General features: G+C 36.4%; 2 protein-coding genes across 12 annotated transcripts in view; one reads left to right on the top strand and one right to left on the bottom strand.

Annotated features, from left to right (window-relative positions):
• The window catches only part of Acbd6 (acyl-CoA binding domain containing 6), a 150,848-nt gene that overhangs the window by 99,437 nt on the left and 25,354 nt on the right, over positions 1-26,057 (top strand). The gene's annotated exons all lie outside the window — the stretch shown is intronic.
• Positions 21,093-26,057, bottom strand: part of Lhx4 (LIM homeobox 4) — an 82,835-nt gene continuing 77,870 nt past the window's right edge. For 6 of the 10 annotated variants that reach the window (XR_013426406.1, XR_013426412.1, XR_005730439.2 and 3 more), the window contains 2 exons: positions 22,514-22,734; positions 21,093-21,749 (listed from right to left, as the gene is read on the bottom strand). The gene's annotated coding sequence lies outside the window, so the exon portion shown is untranslated. Of the gene's footprint in view, positions 21,750-22,513; positions 22,735-23,367; positions 23,491-25,119; positions 25,498-26,057 lie in introns of those variants that run through there. The other 4 variants (XR_013426407.1, XR_013426409.1, XR_013426408.1 and 1 more) reach the window with 4 other exon arrangements.

Here is a 26,057-nt window from a genome sequence, read left to right as displayed (position 1 = left end):
ATTATCTCTGTGCACTAGATTCTGGGCTCCTTGAGAGTACGGACTTTCATATTTTTCTTATTCTTAACTCTTAACACTTTACTTGGTCTATCACTTAATATATTTGATCTTAAAAACAGTAGAGTTAGAGTAGAAATAATAATGCACCTAAAAATAATGTGTTTTAGAAATTTATGCAAAAGAAATAAAGGAAAGAACCTCAATTAAGAATACTTTATTTTAATATTATTTGAACACTCCCTGGCTGGTCAGTATGCTTACTTGTCCTGTAGAGGATAATTTGAGTGTGGCAGGTCTAAACAAATAGCTGTAACACATATATCAGATAGACATTCTTGAGAGGTGGATGCTAAAGACTTTATTCTAAAGATAAATTAGACATACTCTTAAATGAAGGTTATGCATTATAAGACCACAATGCCCATGTTGAAATGACTTATTGCTCTTGACAGATATCTTGGCAGTGCACTAACTTTGTTTCATGAAGCTGTTACTTGCTTTTTTCAAACAATTCTTTATTTTTTAGGAATGCAATTTCTTATTTTGAAATATCACTATAAATGAGTTGAAGAAAACATAGAGAGTCTCTTTAAAGCTGTGGTGGAGTGACTGGAGTAGGAAGAAAAGTGAGCTGAGGTATACGATAATCATGTCTCTTTGTTTTTTATTTTTCCCTTCCCATATGTAAAAGTATGTACTTTTTAAATCACGTCTTCCACCAGAATTGCAATTGGCTTACATAGAGATGGATCCAAATGGCCCAACTCACTTCTGGGATCCATCAAGGGCAGATCCTGGTGCTAGCATGTGTCTCTAGGCCTGAAGGGTGGCCAAGGGACAAGTGAATGAAAGGTGTAGAATGTATTGAGCTTGGACATATGAGGGGAAGTGTTCACTCACGTCTGTGAGACCTGTTATTGCTGTGAGATGGAGGCAGGGCTGGGCTCTTGCTTTTGTGCTCGTGCCCCAGGCCCACATAAATGTTGACGGACTTACCCAGCAACTGGTCATTCCAGAGTGCTTTGCAAATCCCCACAGAGGTGCGTAAAAGCTTCCTTCCCACTTCAGCTTTTACCTTTTTTCAGATTAGGCCTCTGAATAAGATTTTGTTTTTAAAAGGGGTTCTCATGGGAGTTCATAACCCACTTGATTCTAATGTATGAAATATGAGATGTCAAGAGCTTTGTAATGTTGTGAACAACCAATAAATAAATAAATAAATAAAACCACCCAATCAAAAAAATAAAATAAAATAAAAGGGGTTCTCATAATGGAGTATGAACTCTTTAAGGCTTGAGATTATGAAATAGAGGCTATATCTAGTTTTAATTGTGTAGTAAAACTTTAGTATTATTTAAGTCCCAGAGCTTTGAAGATATTTTATAAATATTTTTCAAATTGACTAATAAAGCAAATTTATTTCCTTATGCAAATATTCCTAATTATACTATCGTAAGCTTGAAAACGAAAGAATTGGTTTTTAATCCCAAGGTAATCCACCTCCTTCACCATAGAGATTTCTAAACATCTTAACTACATACAGCACAATCAAAACACTTTGTAGTCTTTAAAATTAATTGAGAATTGTATGACTTCTATAATGCTGTGACTTTAAAAAGATAGGAAGTGGCCAGGTTGTGATAGTGCACATCTGTAATCCCAGCGGCTCAGGAGGTTGAGACAAGATGATTAAGAGTTCAAAGCCAGCCTCAGCAAAAAGTAAGGCACTAAGCAACTCAGTGAGACCCTGTCCCTAAGTAAAATAGAAAATAGGGCTGGGGATGTGGCTCAGTGTTTGAGTGCCCCTGAGTTCAATCCCCCATACCCCACCCCCCCAAAAAAGACAGGAATTGCCTCCCTGTTGAACTAAGAAATGGATCAATCACCTGCCTTTAAAGAACTAACTTGTTTCAATGTTGACATGGTGGCTCATTGATGATTTCTGAGATTCATTATTTAAATGCATGCATGTTATAAAATACGTTTGGCTGTACTTAGTGCTGCTGAGTTTTAAATGCTTTTCTAGGGTCTGGGGTTATAGCTCAGCAGTAGAGCACTTGTCTCACACTTGTGAGGTACTTGGTTCAATCCTCAGCACCACATAAAAAATATATAAATAAGATAAATAAAGATATTGTGTCCATCTTTAAAAATATATATACCTTTAAAAATACTCTTCTAAATGTTACATTGTTGACAGGAATTAAAGATGAAGGAATTACACTAAATAACAAAAATGCTCCCAACAGAATAAGTGGCTGGAGTATAACTCAGTGATAGAGCATTTGCCTAACATGCACAGACCCCAGTATCAATCCAAAGCACCACACATAAAAAATTTCCTGAAATCAGCAAGCTTACTTTTTTGGTGGTTATATTATATGCTTACAGAGTATTTGTTATTGCTTAAAAGGTAGAAATGAGATAATTAGGGGGGAAGTGACTCTTAAAAGTTTATTTTTCCATAAAATAAGTGCTATAGGATATCTATGGGCCATATTCAAATACACTTATGGGCCATGTTCGTGTGTACAGGTGTAGACATTGTGTGTAATAATCAACAGGAAGTTTGATGGTCATTGTGGAAAAATAGGTGATCAGTGAGACTGCAATGTAATGCTGATCTTGAAAAAGCAAACTTAATAGTAGCTGCCATGATAGTATTAGCAGTATAATTGTAAAAATCAGGGCAAAATACTATTATATACATAGCAACATTAGACTGTAACTAATATAAAATATAAAGCTTAGATCTTTGCATTCTGAAAATCTAGTTGAAGAGCTGGACATGGTGATGCACCACTATAACCCCAGCTACTCAGGAGGCTGAGGCAGGAGGATCACCATGCTTAAAGCCAACCTGGGCAATTTAGAAAGGCCCTGTCTCATAATAAAAAGGACTGGGGATGCAGCTCAATGGTAAAGCACCCTAGTACCACACAGACACATAAAAGGATGTTGATAAAGTCAAAGAATCTAGAAGATTGTTTAAACCAGTAGTTTGGAGGAATATTTGAGGAAAGTCATGGTCATAAACTGCCATGAGTTACATGGCAGGTATATTTTTGTTAGACACCTGTAGTGTTAGCCACAGTTTATTTGTAATTAACTGGCAGTTAATTTCACATAAAAGTACAGATTTTGCTTCTCTTAAAATCTGAAAAGATGGTGCATTCATTCCCATGTCAGCAGTCAACTAGAGCTGAGTAGCTGCTGTCCTCTGTTGGCAGGCCTTGAATTCTCTACTACCCCATGACTCCACCATTGCATCCTTGACCCAGTTAGCCTAAGTCTAGGATTTTCTGTTTGAGGGGTTTATAACCTTGTGTTTAGAACAACTAGGTTTGCAGTCAAGTTACCTGGATTCAGTTTCTATTCTTCCACAAACTATAACCATGAATAAATCACAATGGTAAAAATCTTAAAAGTAGAAAGAAATTTAAAGATCATCTGGTTCAACTTCCCACCTAATGCAGGAATTCTCTCTGCTAAGTTTCCAAAAGTTTGTTAACACAGCTAGCCTCTGTTTGAACATTTCTTATTACTTTACAAAATAGCCTAATTGATTTTAGGAAGTTCTATTTATTAGAAATGTCTCCTAGGGCTGGGATTGTTGCTCAGCGGGGTAGAGCACTTGCCTAGCATGTAGGAGGCCCGGAGTTCAATCCTCAGCACTGCATATAAGCAAATCAATAAATAAAAATAAAGATTCATCAACAGTTATAAACATATTTTTTAAATGTCTTCTACATGTTGAGTATGCCTATCTATAACAAATTCTTTGGTTTTAATTGTGGCTTTTAAAATTATGAAGAAAAATCGAATCTCCCTTTTTGTAACAGCCATTCTGGTATTTGGAGACAGTACTTATTTTCTTCCAAGTATTCTCCAAACTGAATAGTTCTGTTCTCCTAGTTGTTCACAATAATCAATATCCCTTTTAAAACATGTAATACTGGAATGTGATATCAAAGGCAAGTAACGACCTTCACACTTGCTCTTATGTAAAGGTAGTTGGTGAAATTCACAGGGCACCTGGACAAATGCTTTTTGCTTTTATAGCAAAGCATTGTAGAGATGCAGTTATAATATTAGTCTGATATTTTCTAGACCAATTGTGTTGTGGACTTGGTACTCAAGTCTTTATTGTAGGTTGTTTTAAACACTTGCCATCCCTTACAAATAAAGAAAGGTAAAGGAAAGAGGGTGTAGGCACATCTTGCATTCTTATTGGTAAATGGCATTTGTCAGTGTGTTCATACTTTTTAATTTTCCAGGACTTGCAGACTTAATCCCATGAGCTCGATTTTAATATCACTAAAGGGTATGAGCTGTCTGTGTGGTTCAAGCTGCCGCTTGAGGGTTTCTTCTTCCTGTGGGCTTTCTAATGGAATTCAAGGTTCTCTCTAAGGGTGAGTGTTAGTTCCCAGGCTGCTGTGGGAGGAGGAAGTGCACTACAGGTTCAAGGACACTCGAAAGTTTAATGTGCACAAGCATGCTCCGCTCCCACTCCTGCTCCTGCGCTCTCTGATTGGCAAGGTTAACTCTGAGAGGCTGCAGCTTTTTAAAGTGATTTGATTAGATCCACCACTTTATTCCTTTCTCTTCCCCCTCCCTCTACAAGCACCAGCCACCACCTTCTTTGTCTTTGCGGTCTTAGCCTTGCCAGTTACCTTTTCTCTCTCTCTTTTTTTTTTCCTGTTTTGTAACATCTTTTGATATTTTTTAAAACAGAATAAGGAATTCAAAAGTAAAGTAACTTGCCTTATTGAAAACTCTTTGGTGATCTTCATTTTGACTTATCTCATGACTTGAGGGAGTACAGGATTCTCATTTAGCTTAGCAATTTACTTAGATTGATAGGTATGATTCCATAGTCCACCTTCAGGACTTCACTGTTCTACCAACAGTGTAATTTTTTTTCTCCACATTCTCTCCAGCTTTTATTATTTGAATTCTTTTTTTAAATATATTTTTTAGTTATAGTTGGACACAATATCTTTATTTTTTTAAATTTTTATGTGGTACTGAGTATCTAACTCAGTGCCTCAGGCATGCTGGGCGAGCACTCCACCTCTGAGCCACAACCCCAGCCCTATTATTTATATTCTTGATGACTGCCATTCTGACTGGTATGAGAAGAAATCTCAGTGTAGTTTTGATTTGCCAATGTAAGACCTTTTAATGATTAAATATTCATTAAATGTATTTTTTCTTTCCATATTCCCTGCAATGTTCAACTTCTTTTCCCCTTAGATGCTTTTACTTGTTTGTTTGTTTATTTATTGTGGCACTGGGGATTGAACTCAGGGAACTCTACTACTGAGCTACATCCCCAGCCCCTTTACAAAAAAAATTTTTTTTGAGATAGGGTCTCACTAAGTTGCTGAGGTTGGCCTCCAACTTCCAATCCTCCTGTGTCAGCTTCCCAAGTCACTGGGATTACAGGCATGGACCACCATTCCTGGCTTTTTAAATTGATAGTACTTTAATAAATATTGATTGTAAGACTTTAAATATCTCAACTTCAAAAACCTAACAACTCAGAATTTCATCTAGAGCTTCTAAGTTGTCATTGCTAACAGCTAAGAAAGAAAAACTACCTGTGTGTGTGTATGTGTGTGTGTGTGTGTGTGTGTGTGTGTGTGTGTGTGTATAGAATCATGAATAATGAAATGCATTAAGTTGTTAGGAATGTAAGTAGTAAAACTGGAGCTTCCAGAAGACACTAATATTGAAATGCCAATTCTAATTATTAATCAAAGCATACTTAGTGAAAGTGCGAGGACAGCTGATCATACATGACAAAAGGGTAATCTTTCTTTTTCCCAGGCTGTGCCACCACCTTTGTCAGCTGGCACTTTCCTCAGACTCCCTCTTGAACAGCTGTGGTCATACAGTAGACTCAGACACAGGCAGTGAAGTAGCTCAGGCAACCTGAAGGATTCCCCATTGGACTGTCTCGTTGTTGAACTCCATGCTATCTGGCTAATATAAGACAAAAGAATTTTTTAAAAGCAGATAATGAAAAATACTTAATGTAATTTAATTACTATTTCATGTGCATGTATTAGATATATATTGTCTTTTGTCTTTGGCATGGTTTCTTTTCTCTCTTTGAGGTGGGAAGCTAGGGAATAAAGTAAGGTTTATGTCTCTCATTTGTATATGGTTAAAAATATTTCTGTTAAAGGTAATAGCCCTGAGGCTGGGGTTGTGGCTCAGTGGTAAAGCACTTGTCTAGCACGTGTGAAGCACTGGGTTCACTTCTCAGCACCACATATAAATAAATGAATAAAACAAAGGTCTATCAACAACTAAAAAGTACATTAAAAATAAAGGTAATAGCCCCATGTTTATTACAAAGTAGAGTGTAGGGGCTGGAGATATAGCTCAGTTGGTAGAGTGCTTGCCATGCATGCACAAGGCCCTGGGTTCAATCCCCAGTACATCAAAAACAAACTCGAGTGCCTTTTTTTTTTTTTTTTAAGTTTTCCATTCTGGTATTTCCCCTATAACATTTTGTTTTGTAGCTGTAAATACTTTTAGTATTTTATTGAAGGTGGAGAATCAACAGCAGCATCAAAATCCCAGAATGCCTAATGGTTATATCTGTTCATCAAATCCACCAAAATTAATACATGATCACAGAAGGTAAATGGAGGCCACCTAATTATTATGGACCACCTTATTATTATGTTTCTAAAGATAAATGTAATCCATATAACACATGAATTGATCTGTTTTTATTAGTTGGTGTTCCCATAGTATTTTAAAGATTATAAAATATGTGGTTTTCCCCATAGTCAGTATTAAACATTTTTACGTGAGTTGGGAATGCACAGTGTCTTCTTTTGTTGTATGTATCTCTTTCTGTTGGAAGGCTGTTGAGTGTCTAATTGCTATATTTCCTTTGGAATTGGCTTTGTTCAACACCAGTTTCCTTAAGGCACACCACACAGAAGCTTCACTTGTAAAAAAAAAAACTCACCATCACTTTCAATACTTTAAATACATTTTTAAATATTTTCTTTTTTAAAAATGTTCAGATATTTTATAGATTCTGTTATGGTTCATTGATCTGCTATTTGAAATGAAGTTGAGTTCTCTGCTGTCTGAGGGATGCCCTGACCTCCTCTCTATAGAGTCTAAGCACCTGTTTAAAAAAAGAAAGTTGCTTCTAGTGAAAACTATCCCCACCTACAATTTATTAAACCTTGACATACTGCATTACTTAAGAGTTCCCAGAGAAAATTAAAACCCTTTTGACTGGGTTTTGCAATGCAGGGAAATTTTTAGTGACATTTAAAAGGGTTCTCCTGTGTTCCTCTAATGGGATAAATAAAAAAGGCTTGTTTTAGCCCAGCAAATGGGGGGACAATCCAATTTCCTTGATTCCATCAAGACACTCTTAAAGCATTAGCTGTGCAGTAAAAAAAAAAAAAAAAAAAAAAAAAAATTCAACTGACCCCCTTTGCCTGATGGCTTTGAAAAGTGTCCTGATGTGTAGGTATTTGCCCAACACAGCATACTTGGTTATTGCTCTCCCAACACATCCGTTGATGGAAAAGTCTTATGTGAAGCTCCAATAAATGTCAGTTTATGTTATAGAACTATAAAAACAGTGTACTAGACTATAATGGTCTCTCTTTCACTTGAAAATAAAAAGAAATCCTGTCAAATAGGCTTAAATTTAAAAATTAAGGAATAAGATAAATCATTTAAAATAATATTTTAGTAAACTATGTCACATTTAATTGCTTCACTTGGGTTGATATTTATTTCTGTTTGTCCAAAGGATGGTGTTTATTTTACAGAGAATGTAGTAGCATACAGCATTGATTCTCAAATGTTATCTTGCATTAGAGTCACCCAGAGCTTTTTAAAACAAATTACTGGGCACACTCCCAGAGCTTCTGATTCAGTAGGTCTGGGTTGGGACCTGAGAATTTCTATTTTAAACAAGTTCCCAAGTGAAACTGGTTCTGCTGTTCTGGCCCCATGTTGGCAATCTACTGGCTTTGGGGATGTATAAAAAGAGATACACAACTCTGGACCAGGGGTTCAGAATCTGGACCCAGTTATTGAGTCTGAAAGTTATGAACATCTGAGCACACCTGCTGGGTGAAACACTGTGCTGGTAGGGTCGGTGCCATCTTGAGTGGATGACATTTACTTGACATTTGGCTCCTTTGTTAAGACACAGTCTGAAGAGGGATAGGACTTTTGTTGTAGAGACTGGGCAGGAGAGAAAAGAAGGGGTGCCTGTGTGTTATTGAAAAAAGTAAGAACTGAACTTCTTTGCTATGCCCAGTTGTAGACTACTAAAATCAGGCTGTTGCTTGTGATATCCTGATATCAAAAACAAAAAACCTTTCTAATAAGAACTTCTGCCCTTAACCATGTATAGATTCAAAGTACCTTCTTATTTATTTTTTTTAATTAAGTGTACTGATATTCTGTCTTAATTTTAATTTTTTTAAGTATACTGATATTCTGCCTTTGAAAATGGATCATTTTGTGTAGGATATATAGTAATTTTGTTATTATATTCTTAGATTAATTTATTCATGTTTGATACTGGGGATTGGACCCAGAAGTGCTTTGCTACTGAGCTACATCCCCAGCACCCCCATTTTTTTTTTTTTTAATTTGAAACAGAGTCATGCTAAATTGCTGAGGCTGGCCTCAAACTTCCAATCCTCCTGTCTCAGCCTCCTGTGTAGCTGGGATTATACCGTGTGCCACTACACCCAACTCACTTTATATTTTTGAAAGGAGTTTTACATACGTACATTGATTTCATGTTATACTTAAAGCTATTTTTTAATAGTTTTCTTTTTTTAATCATGAAAATACTGATAAATAGAGATATAGAGGCAATAAAAATATCTCATCAAAACTATCACACATTATAAATATTCTTTATTCATTGGCACTGTCACCTTTAAAAATATTTTTTACTTCATGGCCAGCTTTGAGACAAAATTGTTTTTATTTAAAGAGTTATCCTTTGTGTTTCCTTTGAGAGTCAGGGTACTACATCTGCATTACTTAAAACCCAGTTTGAAAATTGCTAAAAGTGACTTTGAAATTGCTTTGTCTTAAATGAATAGACTCAGGGAGTCAGCACTCCTCTGGGTCCTTCAGTATTTCCTAGAGCCCTCTGAGGCCTGCATCTTGTGATTCCCTTCTAGCACCAACCTTCTTGTTTCCTCTCTCCTCAGCTAAGTACGGGTGAGTCAAGTCAGATGATAGCCCTCCACATGCACCAGGTATTTTTAAGCTAGATTTCCCATCTGGGGCAGTGAGCACAGAGGATGGAGTCCAGAGAAGACTGCCCAGAGGAGGTCAGTGCAGAAGTGGTAGCAGTTAATCTCTCTGCTGCTCTGATATCCGACAGCTGGTCTGTCGTGGGCTGGGTGCCAGCAGTGTCTTTACAGGCTTTGTGGCAAAGATTATTTAAAGGAGATTAATCCCTCTAAACCCCTTATATTTTAATTATTTCTGTATGTATTTATAAAACCTGCAGTCTGCTAGTTTCAGGACACAACTGTCCAAGCCCTCATCTTTAACCTTGTTTCCACAACAGACCAGTATATTTCTGTTACTACAGAAGATACACTACTGATTTGATTTTCCTTATTATTAAAGTTGGTTTTGTTTGGGGGTTTTTGTTTGTGTTTTTATTTCCTAAGTGATATTACTAACATTAGTGTTTTTGAAAAAGATAACTAAGTGTTAAAACTCTGGGAGTTTTTGCCTTCTTTTCTTTCTTTTTTACATGATGGGAATCTAAAGTTGTAGATATATAGAATGGAAACATCTCTGTGTATTATTAAAAACAATATGCCTTTTAGGGTACAGTTTTTCAAAGATGGGTTGGTAGACATGCCTGCCATGCTTTCCAACCTTGCCAGGTAGCTTTATGCCCAACCAGAGCATCCAAAGCAAAGATTTCTGCATGCCCAGTGTGTTATTGAGGGCTAGACACATTTTCCTTGAATGTAAGAGTGTGCACGACATGAAGGAACAAAGTTGCGAGAGCTTTTGAAACACTCTGTTGGAAGTAGAGCATCAGGTCTCCAGGCACCAAGGAAGTGCTGCCAAATCTCTGGCACATAGGAAAGCAGTTTGCTTCTCCATGTACTCTGTTGCCCTTTTAGGTGCTGAGAAAAGGAAGGCTTTGGAGTATCTCCTGAAAGGTGTTCCAGCTTCTAGGAACCCTCTGGTAGGACCTATCTTGATTCAGAGTACATTATTTAGAAGATGTTTGTATCTTCTCAACTTTTGTTTTAAATAATTGTATTGTAGTGTGAAGTTTCCTCTCTTCTCTTGGTTGGATTTCTTCATACTTAACCAAAGAATATTGGCAACATATTTGGGTAGGTATGGGAAGGGATCTCTGTTAGCCAAAATACTAGTAGCTAATGTTTTATTATCTGAATTCAATGAAAACTTTTTCTTATGCCCTCTAAGTAGGAGTTAGACATTAATATCTCAAAACTTGCCCATTTGTTTACTTATCCCATTTTTACTGACATAAAAGTTTAAGTCTGACTCTGTAGTTTGCCCTGTTACATTATTTTGGGCAAGTCATTTAACCTTGCTGACCTTGGATTCCATATTCATAAAATACATAAATATAAGTTTTATATATAAATATAAATACTAATACCTACCCTACTTAATTCAAGATTTTGATTTTAAATAAATGATGTTTATAAAAGTGTTCTGTAAAATGATATACAAGTGTAGATTTTTGTTTTTTAATAACATGTCTGAATCAAGAAAGATTGGTGGGAGGTTAGGTAGTGTAGTTAAAGATCTATATTTTGTGCATAGTTTCAAAATTGGTGTTGAGCTCTTTCCTTGTCTATTTCAAGTAATATAATTTTTTCTCCCCTGCAATTGTTAATTTTTTAAAAATATCTTTATATGTAATAGCTGTTTTAGAAGCATAAGAATTAACTTATAATATAACATTAGAATACTTAATATAAGCAATATATATTCCTTATACAATAAATTCTCATATTTAAAATGATCTAAGCTTCCTGTATATCCAGTGTTAATTTGTAAAATCATACAATATGCTAAATTCTAATCAAAGCTAGGAAAATCCATAGTTAAATTTCTTGTCTTACTTTGAAAACAATTGAAATATACTAAAAAGTTTTAAGTAGAAGAGTGTCATATTTAGGACAAAAGGGACAAGATGTCAGATTGATTATTAGGGAGGCTCTAGTGGATCAGGAGGATAGAGCCGGGTTAGAGTTTAGAGTCCATAACTGTGGGAAAAGGAGGAGTCCGAGATACGTACAAAAGGAGAATTCAGTCAACCCCACTTGATGAAGCACAGAAAAGCAATAAAGGGAATAGAAGTTGAATATGATTTCAAAGCCATGGACAAAAAAATTAGAAATTAATAAAAATTAATTTCCTTTTGTTTTTCTTTTGACATGGCTAATTTTCTGGGCTATTCTGAGATCCTTGAAAAAATGTCCTAAAGAAAAGGAGTCAGTACAGGGCTTTCATACACAAGAAGTTTTTCCAAAAGAACAGTGACAGACTCTAAGACTGAATTTTAACACCTTAGAGCACTAAAGAATACCCATATAAATATGAAGATATATAGAGAAACCCATGAAATTCCAGTAGTGTGTAAGAATATAAGCTTTGGAGCCAGAGATGTAATTTAAGTTCAGACTGCCCCCTTGCAAATCATGTGACCCTGGACAAGTTACTTAACCTGAGTGAACTTAAGTTTCTTCATTTATGAAACAAGATAATTTAATATCTACTTCATAAGTTTGTCTCATGGATTAAGCAAAAGAATATATGTAAATTGCCTAGTACAGTAAACAGCATTATCTCTTAACGTCCTCATTTTTACTCAGAACTGATGAAAACCCACCTTTTTTTTGTTTCATTGGCAAATAGTATACAGTATGCAAAAAGGTATACAAAATAAATCATGACATCTTTACTTAACAGCCATACAAGATAGTGCATTTATCTTTATCATAGAATTCTAATTCTTGAGTGGACTTAAATTTAAAAACTATATTAGAAATAAGATCTTTTTATTTGGTTCTTAGTTGTGTAGTCATACACAGAAGTTATTAAATTACAGAAGGGTCGGGAAGTAGAGGAATAAACTCAAGATAATATTTATTGAGAATCTGTTCCCCTTAATACAGTCATTCTCCTTAATAGAATCACTTATGCCAGAAAAAAATAACTCAAAATAATTTTATCTTTGGATGTCTGAATTTTGTTGCTTTACTTTCCAAAGGCCTTGCCCTACTTGATTGGGTCTCTGAAGAAAACAGCTTATTTGAAATCTCTTTAGGAAACCCAGAAAGAATTTAGGCAGCAAACTAATGTGGACAATAAAAATTGAAGTGAAAATCTTTCCTAAGAAAATGAAAGCTTGTAGGTCTTGAGAAAACCTCAATTTTATATTAGTAGGCAAATGGTTCTGAAGAAATTACAGTACTCAAAACTGAAATCATAGCTTCCAGGTACATGGAGGGTTAAATCTCTGAGCTGTAGAAGCAGATTGTGTTTTCCTTTTGTGATCTGGGTTGACAAGACATCAGTATTCTATTCATCTGTTGGGAATTAGGCTGTTAATCCAATCAATGACTCTTGAGTGAGCTGTGGCCTACCTCCCCCACTGGGGAACAATCGGATCAAACTGCAGATTGTTTAAGAGCACAGTGCTGTCCTCATGTCAGGTGGAATTCTCAAATGTTCCCTGGTGAATTGGGGATAGGGAAAGCTGTCTTGGCCCATTTATCCTGCTCCTTAAATAACCAGGTATCTGCCTCATCCATACGAAAGCATTTGGCAGTAATGACAACAGGAATGCAATAGAAATCCATTAACTTTAGCTCACAAAAATGTGGGTGAAAGGAAGGAATGTTTTCAAACACCCCACAAAGCAACTTATATAAAAGTTTTCTACTGTATTCAGAATTTTTCTACTCCTTAAATCATTGAGGAGGGGGCTGAGCCTTTTTTGTTTGTTTTATGTTATTGAATTTTTTAAATCACTATAAGCTCTTTTTGTGTATTTATCCTGCTCTGCATATATTTTCGTAAGTCAGCAGGGTACAAATAAATTTTAATATAGATTATGGGAACACTAATTAAATAAAATTTTAATTTTAAAATATGTTTCTCTGAGGAATGCTAATTAAATAAAATTTTAATTTTAAAATATCTTTGTCTGAGCATACATAATTTTGACATCTTTTGCAGCCTAGCAAAATTTGATTTCTAATTACTGATTTAATAGTCCATTAAGTACATTTGGAAATTATTATTGAACTGATTAGATAGATGTTCAGAGTTTCAGTTATCTTCTATAAAATGCCGTCACAAATTTTTCCTGTTAACCAGTAAGGTGAGATGAGCTATTATAGAGTAAGATATCCAGACTAGCAAAGAAAATAATCACCGAATGTATTTACTATCCCGATCTTAGTGAAGACCAGCTTAAAGAAGCATTTATTTTCCAACTCTATTACATAAGAGTATTCTTTGAGGACTTCCTAGGTCTGCCAGATTTATCCTCTCATTATGTAAGTATCCAGTTACCACCTCTTGTGCTCCCAGGCCTCCTCTGGGCATTGAGATCACCACAGTAAATAAGGCAAGTCCACACTCTTGGGCATACATCCTCGTAAGGAAAACATAACAAAAACAAATAAGTAAATAAATTAGATAATAACAGGTAAGTGCCAAGAAATAAAATGGTTGGTCACTTTGAACATTCACCAGATAAGACATTACTAAGAAGAAAATAAAGCCAAGATTTCAATGAAGAGGTGCCATGCCCTCGATTCCTGCAGCAGGCGGGTGCTTGGCACACCAAGAACACCCGGCTTCTAGTACGCACCTTGTGTACACTGTTCTCCAGGCCGTCAGGTTTCAGGCTGGCAGAGCATCTGTATTTTCTTAGGAACTTCCATGAAAATGAAGGTATGGGACCCTCCATCCCTAGAAATGCTGATTCCACAGAACCAGGTAGGACAGAGCCTGGGTAGGAAGCGCTGTGGACAGTGTCTTCCTCAAACATGTCACATGCTTAGCTGCCTCCACCTTTCCCCATGTTTTTCTTTGCCTGAAATGTTCCCCTTTGTCTTCTCACACACACTTCAATCCCCACTTCTCAGACACCATTCATTCTTCAAGCCCCCTCACTAGGAAGCACAGAGACCCATGAAATACTATTACAAAAAAACAAGTTGAACCTGAATCTAACAAATATCTAATAAAAATACACTTGATAATGAAAATTACGTCAAAGGAAACTTGATGAATATAAACTCTGAGATGAATATTCTGCTAAACAATTGATTTTTTTCTTTACTAAATGAGGGGGTCAGCAGTAGGTAGAAAATGACTTAAGAGACCTAGCAGTCACATGTGATGCATGGACCTTGTCTGGGTCTTTATTCCTCCAAACCAACCATAAAGTATATTCAAAAAATTTTGACATCATGGTTATATAAAAAAATTCTTCTGTTTTTTTAGTTTCATTCTGAAATTACATAAAATCTGAAATTTGAGTTACCTCAGTAAGGAAAAATAGAAGTAAATGAAGTAGATAGCAAAATCTTTATATTTGTTGAATCTGGGAGATGATTGAATATAAATTCATATTCTGTTCCTTTGTGTATAGTTTTTCATAAAATATTTGAAGAGCATGAGATTTTTATGTTTATCTGAAGGAAGCATAAATATTTAAAGGTCGAGAAACAGTGTTACTATTTTGCCTTATCAGATTGATAAAGGATAATTTTTTATACCATAAAAAAGATACTGCTTAAAAAATATTTATCAATCATTGTTGTAATTCTCCAATGTATTTAGAGTGTGGCTTGATATGTTCCTGAATCTTCAGGAATACATCTTTTGTATAAAACGAGATAAAACTCAACTTCCCTAGAACATCACTTAACCTTTTTTTAAAAAATTATTTTATTGTTTGTTTATGGTACTGCAGATTGAACCCAGGGGTGTTCTATCACAGAGCTACATCCCCAGCCCTATGTATTTATTTCTTTATGTATTTTTATTTTGGGTGGGCTTGAACTTGTGATCTTCCTGCCTCAGCCTCCCAAGTTGCTGGGATTACAGGCAAGTGCCATCACACCTAGCCATTTCACAGTTTTAAATAGTGTGTTTCATTGAAGGAAATCACTTAATCATTAGGATTTCTGTAGCACGTAGAATATTCACATCTTTAGAGAAGAACTGGTTGTCTTCTCCATAATACAATGAAGTTTAAAGCAACTTGTACCTTAATGTTTGGTAGAACAGGGAAAAGGGGTATGTGTGTGTGTGTGTGTGTGTGTGTGTGTGTGTGTGTGTCTAAAAGATGGGTATCAATCAGCATCCTATAAGGAAAAAAACTTTGGCTTATTAGGTGGTCCAGAAACACAATAGAGCTAAATATAATTTTAAGTAGAAATATATAGTATTAAATTTATAATAAAATCATTAGTTCTTAGTAATCCAGGTGTGTGTGTGTGTGTGTGTGTGTGTGTGTGTGTGTACACGGGTATGTGGGCCAGAAGGGTGGTGTCATTCTGGGGGAATTATTGAAGCCCATGACTGCATACAGTAATACTGCACTAGTAACGGTTATTATAATGCCTGATTCTTGCTAAGGAACTTCCCCGCTGCCCACCTGTTCCACATCCAGTGTTAACCTTAGACCATTCAGCAATTCTATGTAGCATTCAAAGCTACAGGTAAAGATGGGGCAAGCCTGACCCAAGGGTCAGGGCTAGATTCCAGCCAACAGGAAAGATTGTCGGGAAGATGATGTGGAAGGAGGCTGAGAGCAGAGCCTGAAGGAGGAACCCAGCCTGTAGGCCAGAGGGTTTGCTTTCCTGCCCTGTTGCACAGGGCCTTCATTCAGTCTGCAGGCCAGGGCTTGCCACGGCCAGGGTTAGGGCAGGTAATTAGCACAAAGAAGACCGAAACCTTCTGGCTGTGACCTTCACCTGGGTGGGGAATGACAGAAAAGCACAGGGGATGAGCAGGGTGCCTGCTGTGAGCAGGGTGCCTGCTGCGTGGAGAGGGTGACTGCCATGCAAGGAAAAGCAAACTGTTCCTCCCTCCCGCTCCACAGATGATACTCCGCTTAGGCCACTGGACTTTAATACTGTGGCCCCTCCTGGACACTCTCTTCCTTGGCCCCAGCAGAGCCACTCCTTTGGTTCTTTTGTGTGATTCTTTACCAGACCCATTTTCTTCTGTCTACTCTGTGAACAGCAGTTCCACCCTCACCCCGCCTCCCCAGGTGCACTTTTTAGATGGCCCTGATAACTCCTGTGCTTTCAGTGACTCCCTGGGTCCTGATGCTTTTCAGAGCTTTATCTGCAGTCCATACCTTTCTCCCAAACCCAGGTCTGCATTGCTAATGGCCTGTTGGACATTTTCTTGAGGGTTTGCAGATCACAAAGATGCAAATCAAAATTAGAATTGTTCTGCTTCCTAATAGTGTGCCTCAGGCAAATTACAATACCTCTCTGAGTCTCGTTTCCACTTTTGTACAATTAGGATAATAATACTTCCAAGTTTCTGTGGTAGACCAGATTGTACAGTAAAAATCCTTTGCCTCATTGTTGGCACACATAAAAGGTTCTCTTTCTAAATTTTTTGTCAGTCTCTTCTGCTGATTGTGAACATAAGTAAGCAATAACAAGGGAAGGAAAGGCATAGGAAGTAGCCATACAAATTTAAAACATTACAGGATCGTCTTGGATTTATATTTGTTTATGGTAGTTGTTAGACAGTTTTTATTGTGGTAAGTTATATGAAATATAAAATTCAGCATTTTAACTATTTTTAAGTGAACAGTTCAATGGCATTAAGAATATTCACGTTGTTGTTGAGGCTCCATCATCTTGGGAGAAGTTTAATTATTCAACATGTTTCCACTGACTGAGGAAAATAAGCATGTGGCTCAGTTGTTGCCTGTTCAAGATGTATCTTCAGATATCGTGGTGTAGATTTTCATGCACTGTACAAACTTCTATATGAGATGAAGAAACTGAGGCATAGAGAGGTTCAGCAGCCTGTCCAAGGTTACACAGCTATTAAGTGAGCATGCTAGGACTTGAACAGTCAAGAGTCCAAAGTCTAGGATTTGGAACTATAAGACAGATTTGGATCACAGTTCACTGCTTTCTAGCTTCAGCTTACTCTTCTGTAAGTGGGAGTAAATGATGATAACATCTACCTCACACAATTTGAAGGGACAAAAAAAATTTTTTTGAAAACTGGAAATAGTATGTACACTAGGAAGATTAATAAATACACATATATTCACTTACATACAATGTGGTTTTGTATAACCTTCCTTTTACATTTTTTCAGACACATTATCTGTTATTCAATACATATGGTGTAAGATTCACAGTATGAATTGTGAATTATATATTATTATATATAACTATATATGTTACACGAAGAGACTGTTGCCAACTTTTGTCTCTATCATTTTGTGTAAATGGAAATAGATCACATGATAATTCTGTTTCAGTTTTTGAGAAATTATCATACCATTTCCATGCAGCTGAGACATTTTCATTCCCACCAGCAATGCTTGATAATTCCTCTTTACCCACATCTTTGCCAACACTTGTTATTTTCTGTTTTTGATAATAGCCTTCTTAGTAGGTATGAAGGGGCTTCTCATTGTATTTTCAAAGAAATTAATATCTGGCAGATAATTATCAGAATACTCAATATAAAGTGATATATAACAATGTAAGCTACAAAATGGCATAAAGATGTCTAGATGGAGAATAAGCCTTTATATTATTTTCAGTTTGTATAGGAATAGATATCTATAAATCTTTTATGTTATATTTCATGGAATTCTTTATTATGGTCAAGAAAATAATTACTAGAAATTTAGTACACAAACTATTATAGGAATAAAGTCAACAATATAAACATAGAAAAATAACATTTTTAAGATTATTAAGTTCAGTACATATGTTTTTATTAAATACTTGTTGACTTGGATATAGCAAGACACAAAAGAAGCATAAAAGAAGTAAAAACCGTGGTCCCTGCACTCGGCTCCCTTACTGTCTAGTTGAGAGAGAGAAGCTCATTAAATAATGAAAGAGCAGTTGCAAGCCCAGTCTGAAATCCAGTGCCATAGGGAGAGACATGCTTGGGAGAGGTGGTGGGGATATGGGAGCGATTAACAGAGGCCACAGGAGTCAGGGACATCTTTTAGAGTGACTTGTGGCCTGTTGTAAACTAGAAAGGCAGATGATGGTGTATGGATGCTGGCAGAAGAATGGGGACAGGGAGCAGAAGCAGCTCAGGCACACTGTGGGAACCATGAGTCCCAGATTAAGGAACTGGCTCTGCCCTGTGTGTCCATGTGTTTACAGTGGCATACAGGGTAATGGATTTCTTTGGTGTTTTAAATCTGTTTATGGTATATAATTGCTAGGGAGAAAGCCTATAGGAAGGAATACCAGTGAAGACACACTGTATGGATTCTGATAAGAATTAATAAAGTTTGTATTTGGGTAACAATGACAGGAAACATGGATTGATTTACCAGATACTTGAGTAGAGTGTCTTAGCACATTGAGTTGAGTGCAGGGAGAAATCATTAAAATTAGATGTCACTGAAGAGCACTGAAACATCTTTACTTGTACTACTTTATGTGGCCTGGTTGATTACATCAAAATGCAATTGTTGCAGGGAGGGAATAAGAAGAATGCAAATAGAGAAATATTTTATGTGATTTTATGATATCTTAAAAATTTCAGGAATAAAAATCAATTTTATAGTTACATTCAGAAAAAACTGAAGAGAGAAATTAAAGCAGTAATAAAACCTCTTGAAGGATAGAGAGGAGCTAAGAAGAATAGGAAGTGATTTTATTTCAAGGGAAAGCAAGATTAAAGAGAAAGGCCTACTTGAGAGTGTGACAAAGCCCGTCATTAACTAAAGAATTAAACCTATTTTTTTAAAGCTGACTTCATTAACAAGAAATGAATTAACTAAAATTAGTTGAAGCTAAGTGCAGTGGTGCATGTCTCTTGGAAGGCTGAGACAGGAGGATTGCGAGTTCAAAGCCAGCCTCAGCAATGGCAAGGTGCTAAGCAACTCATTGAGACCCTATCTCCACATAAAATACAAAACAGGGCTGGGGGTGTGGCTCAGTGGTTAAGTGCCCCTGAGTTCAATCCCCAGCACCAAAAAAATTTGAAATTAAACAAGTGATACTGCTTCTGCAATGTCCTAAAGAAGAAAAAAAGAGGGGGGATCTTGCTTTTACATTTATAAATGAAGTGAATGACATTTTTAGTGAATACGGATAATTTTCAAATACATTTTTGTTCTCTAATGATATTTTGTTCTAATAACTAGAGAACTAAAAAAAATTATGGGAGCAAAAGAAAGCTTATCTGGATTTTTTTGTTGTTGATATATTGCCAGCAAGTGTCATAAGTTATAGCAAAAGCAATAGAAGACATTTAGAAAATAAATGTTTAGAAAGCTGTGAATTTAGCTGGCAAGAAATAAGCAACATTTGTATATCAAAAAATATACTATTTAAAATTGATAGCTTTTTGTACTGAATTTTTAATTGATGGAAAGCACAGGCTTGCCATTTCCCTCTGCACTCCATCCTGTGCTGTCTAATTCAGTCACTTTAACATGTGTGCTACCCCTCTTGATCTCCGTTTGTACAGCCCCTCAACCCTGGCTACACGCATTTACACCTCTTTTACCTTTGTAGTTCAGTCTCGTTTCCTTTCAGGACCTCAAATTCCAAAATTTCTCTAGGTCTAACTCTTTTTTGCGGGGAGGGGGCACTGGGGATAAACTCAGGGGTACTTTACTACTGGTGTCCTTGCCCAGCTCTTTTTATTTTTATTTTTTATTTTGGGCCTCACTACGTTGCTGAGGCTTACCTTGGGATTTACCATTTTACTTCAGCCCCCAGAGTCCCTGGGATTCCAGGTGTGCTCCGCCACACCTGGCAAGTTCTTAATTCTTGACATTTCCCATTTCCCTTGACCCTCCTGGGCTTACACCTCTTCTTGCCTTCATGGTCCCAACTCACCCTGAATCCCTGGATTAATCATTTCAGTTCTCTTGTTGTTGTTGTTGTTGTTGTTGTTTTGTTCTTTTTCTTTTTGACCAAGAACAATAGTGCTGGGACTAGAACCCACAGTCCAGAGCTCTTTTCATCTCCTTACTTGCTGGAAAAAAACATGTTTGTTTCTTCTAGAGACAGCTGCTGCCACCCTCATTATCGTTAAGGTTTTGTTTTAAAATTGTTTATTTTTAAAATAAACATTAAAATATAACTAGAACTTTAGCAAATTAACACTCTCATCCTTTTATTCATTTTTTTCTTCTGTGCAACAAATATTTACTGACTGCCTACAAGATTAACAGGTACTATAAATTCTTAAACTGCAAATACAAGGTACATACAGTATTTAAAGAGAAAAACAATATCATAAGAGAGAGTCTTTGAAGATTAGTAATCAGGCCATCTAGAAACACTTCTGTGCTCATTAATACTATGCCTACAAATGAGTCATGCAGCTAAGCTTGAAAACTTTCTGGGAGAGGGAATTCGAGGAATATTAAGGCAGCTGTTTTACACTTGGAAAGATCTGTTTTAAAAACACTCTTCTTACTCTCTATAATTTTATCAGTCTTCCTAGTTCTGTAGTGTGTAGCCACATGGAAGCAAACTTAATTCCTGTTTTCAGATATTTTCTCATTCCTAACATGACATGAGGTTGTTTTACCATACAGCTAGCTCCTATTTTAGTGTCTTATTTAATAATTATTTTTTAGTTGTAGTTGGACACAATACCTTTATTTCATTTATTTATTTTTATTTGGTGCTAAGGATGGAACCCAGGGCCTCGAACGTTCTAGGCGAGCGCTCTACTGCTGAGCCACAACCCCAGCCCTGTATTTTAGGCTCTTAACACGTAACTTTCAGTTTTTTCCACTGAGAGCTCGTTGCTTACTAACGCTGCAGGAAACACCTGACCCAACCAGAAAATGGCGCTGTATCCATTTTTTTATTGCTGTGTGACTATTACCACACATTTAGCATCTTAAAACAACACACGTTTATTTTCTGTCTCTGTGGGTCAGCAGTCAGGGCATGGCTACCTCACTCTTCGGCTCAAGACCCCATAAAGCTGTGTTAGTGTGTGGAGACCTCTCCAGGTTCATCTTGATTGTTGGCAGGATCTGGCTCTTTGTGGTGTAGAACTGAGGCCCTCGGCTCCTAGAGGCCATCTCTCTCCAGGTGCAGTTCGCAGCATGGATTTTTGCTTCTCCACGCCCAGCTCTTTGCATTCCATTGCTGCCCTCCATCATGGAAGTGGAATCCCATCCTTACTTAGTCCACCCATGTGCAAAGCTGCAAAGCGTGGGGATTATATATGGTTGTGTGTCACTGGGGTCACCTTGGAATTGTGCCTGCCACAAGCACTATCATTTTCTTCATTCTACCATTATCCAACTATTAGTGAATTTTAAAGAGTCGCTTTGTTTCTGAGCTTACTGAGCTTACTTTCTACTAAAGTTCCAGAATCTTCTGTTTGATTCTTCTAAGATAACTTCCTCCACGATGTGCTTTATGACTGTTTGGCCGTTGGTACAAGATCTTATATCTATCTCTGTTAAATTTCATTGTTCACCAGATCATAGCCTGTCAACATTTAATACATGTTTCTGTCAATCAATAGAGTTATGCTGATTTATGCTCCTAGCAACAATGAATGAAAGTGCCTATTTCGTAGTGTCTTCTGGGCAGGGGGAATGGTTTGGCATGCCTAGCAGAACATGAACATTTTCATTGTAAAAGTGAAAAGTGAATAGGAACATGGATGGAAAGCATCATTTTCTGGATTTCTCCACTACACTCTGGTTACTTACTATATGAGTTTTTTGTTTCTGTTTTTTGTTTGTTTGTTTGTTTGTTTTTGTTTTCATAGTGGGGATTGAACTCAGGAGCACTCACCCACTAGGCCACATCCCCAGCCCTTTTATGTATTTTATTTAGATACAGGGTCTCAATGAGTTACTGAGTCACTTAGCACCTCACTATTGCTGAGGCTAGCTTTGAACTTGCAATCCTCTTGCTTCAGCCTCCCAAGCTGCTGGGATTACAGGCATGCGCCATTGCACCCAGAGCTACATGACATTTTTAGAATGGATTGTGGCATATTGGAATTTTACTCTATAGTGTTATAGTAACATGAATTAAGTAAAACATTCTCCAAAAAAGAAAATGGTTTGGCTTTGTTTCCTTATATACCCAACTTTGAATGCTAGACTAGCTTAGTAAATTAATAAAATTTATTGTGTAAATATATAGAAAGTCTAAGCTCCAGCTTCTCAAAATATGTCTACTTGAAAAAACAGAAAGAAAAAAGAAAGAAAAAGACTATATCTTGAAGATAAAATACTCACTCTCCAAATACCATCTGTCAATTTTAAAGTTGTAGGAACAGGAATTGCACAACTGTGCTATTTGCAAGTCTGTAAGCAAGGCAAGGTATTGTCTTTAACCTATAAAAATAAGAATTTTAATATCATTTCTCCTTTATATTTGTGTTGACTCCTCTTGCTCATTTTCAGCAGCATGATGCAGTTGAGAAAGCATTGATTTTAGTATCAGAAGGACCTGAGGCCTAGAACAAGAAATAATGTCTGTGAGCCTTATTTCACTCATCTTGAAATTGAAATAGTAATATTTGTAAAATGGGTTATTGTGAGACAAGGAAACAGTATTTGTAAAACTTGCAGCACATAATAGATTTTCAGCCATTGTTTGTTCCTGTTTCTTTCTTTCTCTAGTAAAGTCTCAATTATCTAGTACCTTTTGGAAAGTGAAATATTCTAGATTAGTGTTGGTTTCAAACAGCTTAAGAGTTACATTCTCCCTTTTATTTTTTTTAGGTCATTTCTTTTTATTGTCACATTTTGATCATAACAGTGAGCTTCATTGTTACAAATTCATACATGCTCATAATTTTTCAATAAAATACTTTTTCTAAAATCTATACTTCAAGGCTTTCTTCTTTTCATACCATACCATGAGTATTTATGGATGGTGTGAGACACGAGGCTAAAGCTTCGCTTTCTCTCTTGAGATTGCTAAAATCTACTGGTTGGCAAGCAGCCCAGTCTTCTTTATGGCTGGCTATTCTCTGTCGTCTAAAATGCCTGCGGCTGGCCACCTCTCTGGTAGCTTCTAATTTCTGCCGGCTATCATTGCTGCCCCATTCCTTGTAATTGCCATGAGGCTCTGCAAGCCACCTTACCAATCCTGCCGCTGCACCTGGCTTCCCTCACTCTTCACTGTTGTCTCTTCTGCCTGCTGTTGCATCTCATGTTTTGTAGGCACTGGCTGACCTTGCACTGCTCTCAAGACACCTAGAAGAGTTCTTGTGCAAAGTGAGCAATTAAACACAACATGTTTAATATGGTCCGTAGCAGCATTTCCCCTACACTCTGGACCCTATACCGGGTACTTTATAATATCAGAAATCAAGAAAACCAACTATATTTGGTTTTCCTACAAGTTTTTTTTGTGGGGGAGAAGGAGTACTGGGGGTTGATCTCAGGGTGCTCAACCACTAAGCCATATCCCCAGCCCTTTTTTAATATATTTTTTTTAAAGACAGGGTCTCGCTAAGTTGCTAAGTGCCTCACTAAGTTGTAAGACTGGCTTTGAACTTGAGATCCTCCTGCCTCAGCCTCCCAAACTACTGGGATTACAGGCATGTGCCACTGAGCCCAGCCAAGTTTATTTTTCTTTACTCTTATTTAGCTTTTATTTTAAGCATTTTTTTGTGCTAGATACCAGGGATAAAGGAAATAGAGGTCTATAAAGTTAAATTATGAAATAAGGCTTGCCTTCTAAGGAGGCGAAGAATGTAGATATAATCACAAATAACAAGTAAAAGATGCTGGGGGATCAGGAGGAGGTGGTGCACACCTGTAATCCCAGCAACTCAGCAGGCTGAGGCAAGAAGATCATGAGTTTAAAGCCAGCCTCAGCAACTTAGGCCCTAAACAACTTAGAACCTGTCTCAAAATAAAAAGTGTTGGGGATATGGCTCAGTGGTTAAGCACCTCTAGGTTCAAACCCTGGTACCAAAAAAAAAAAAAAAAAAAAGGACAAAGAGGGATGAAGGAGAGAAAGTGTTAGGGAAGGGTTCAGGATTATAGTTTAAGTTATAAAAAAGAGTGGATGTTTTTGAACCCAGAGTAGTGAGTGTCAAATCCTATGAGAGTCAGTCCAAAGACCAAGCCAGATGGAAGGGCGTTACCATGATTCTCCACCATAGTAAATAATCCATTTAGGAGCACCATGGGTACAGTTTTCCTTTTCTCATTCAGGAGTCTGGGTATTTAAACTTACCATGTTATGTGGCATTCATTTCTGCTCCTTACGGATTTTTATTATTTATGTGAAAATAGAAAGGAAATGGAGGGGCTCCACATTTTTATGCTTCTATAGTTTGAATTTTAAACATTGTTGAATTTTTATACATTTAACTTTATTCTGTTATTTTGTTTATTTTTAATTCAACTGGGTGTTTTTATTTTACCCTAATGTATAATCCCTTACAAAGATTGCAAACATATGACCAATTTTAATTTATTGGAATAGATTTGGCTGTTCTTTATAATAACGCCATATTTATTAAATTTGAACATTTCCTTTAAGCTGAAACAGAAAGGAAAAGCATAAATAATCATGACAAACAACCCTCTTCTGGTGTGGTCATTTGAAATGAAACAAACAAAAAATTTAATCAATTTAAATCTAGAAAAATTAGCTGATATAAGTTGTAAACCAGATGAGTAAAAGCTTTCACTTACTCATTCTTGACATTCAATTCCATTTATTCTTTATAATATATTTTAAAACAGAATGTCTGTAAAGACTAAGGTTTAAGTTCCTATATCCTAACTCTGAGGTTACTGAGAAAAAAATGTTTGAAGTCATCCTCATGTTTAATACAAATTCCATTTTAACACACAAAGAGGAATAAAAGAGGTAGATCTTAAAGATACAAGATGGTGTGTTTTATTAAAGCGTAATTATAATAGTATATCATGATATAATAGTTGATTTAAATAATTATTAATAATTATTAAATAGGCTTTATAGTACTGAGTCATAATCATTCCAAATAAACAAGTTCATTGATTGAACATGTCTGAAGTGCTTATTATTCATTAGGCATACAAAAGAAGAATAATTACATTTGGGTCCCTGAAGACTGCAGTTGAGTTGAAGAGTAATTTAAAATAATTGTCTTTATTTTGTTTCACCCAAACACCTATTCTTTAGACAATCAAGGTGCCTAGACATATAAACAATTTGGAGTTGAAGAAAATTCTTGGTGTCTTTTTAAAGACTGTTCCTTTTCTCTAGTACTCTTGAAAGACAGAAAATACAATTAGAGGATGGCCTGATTCTCCTCCTGTCTTTCTGTTCCCCACCTGCCAATCAATTCTGTGATTGGCGTCATGCTTCGTAAATGCATGCCCCTGCTCTAATTGATTTCGAGGTGAACATGCCTTAAGTGTAAAGTTTCAGAAATCTCAATATTTCACATGAAACACTAGAACACTTCAGTCCACAACATTTGAACACAAAAGCCTCAAATTAGGCATGGTGATCTAAGGAACATGGCAAACAAGAAATGGGTTGGGAGGAGGTAGGTGAGCCTGTCTTGCTTGTAATTGTAAAAGTCATTATAAGTAACTGTGATTTTAGTTGATGTTGGTTATTTTTTAATTGGGAATGCCTGGGTAACAGTTAAATGTTGTCCACATATAGATGGTATTCAACTTCAGACAATACAAATTGATAATAACTTTTTACTATCAAAGTAATACTAATTTCATAAATTTCTACAAATTTCAAAAGAAAGAAATAACTATTATTTCTCCTTATAAAGAAAAAAAAGTTACATTGTCCGTACTCTTACCTCCA

This window comes from Ictidomys tridecemlineatus, chromosome 10 (genome assembly GCF_052094955.1).
Source record: "Ictidomys tridecemlineatus isolate mIctTri1 chromosome 10, mIctTri1.hap1, whole genome shotgun sequence".
Taxonomy (NCBI): Eukaryota; Metazoa; Chordata; class Mammalia; order Rodentia; family Sciuridae; genus Ictidomys; species Ictidomys tridecemlineatus.
The sequence above is the reverse complement of the archived record's forward strand: the minus strand, read 5'-3'. Positions and strand labels throughout refer to the sequence as shown.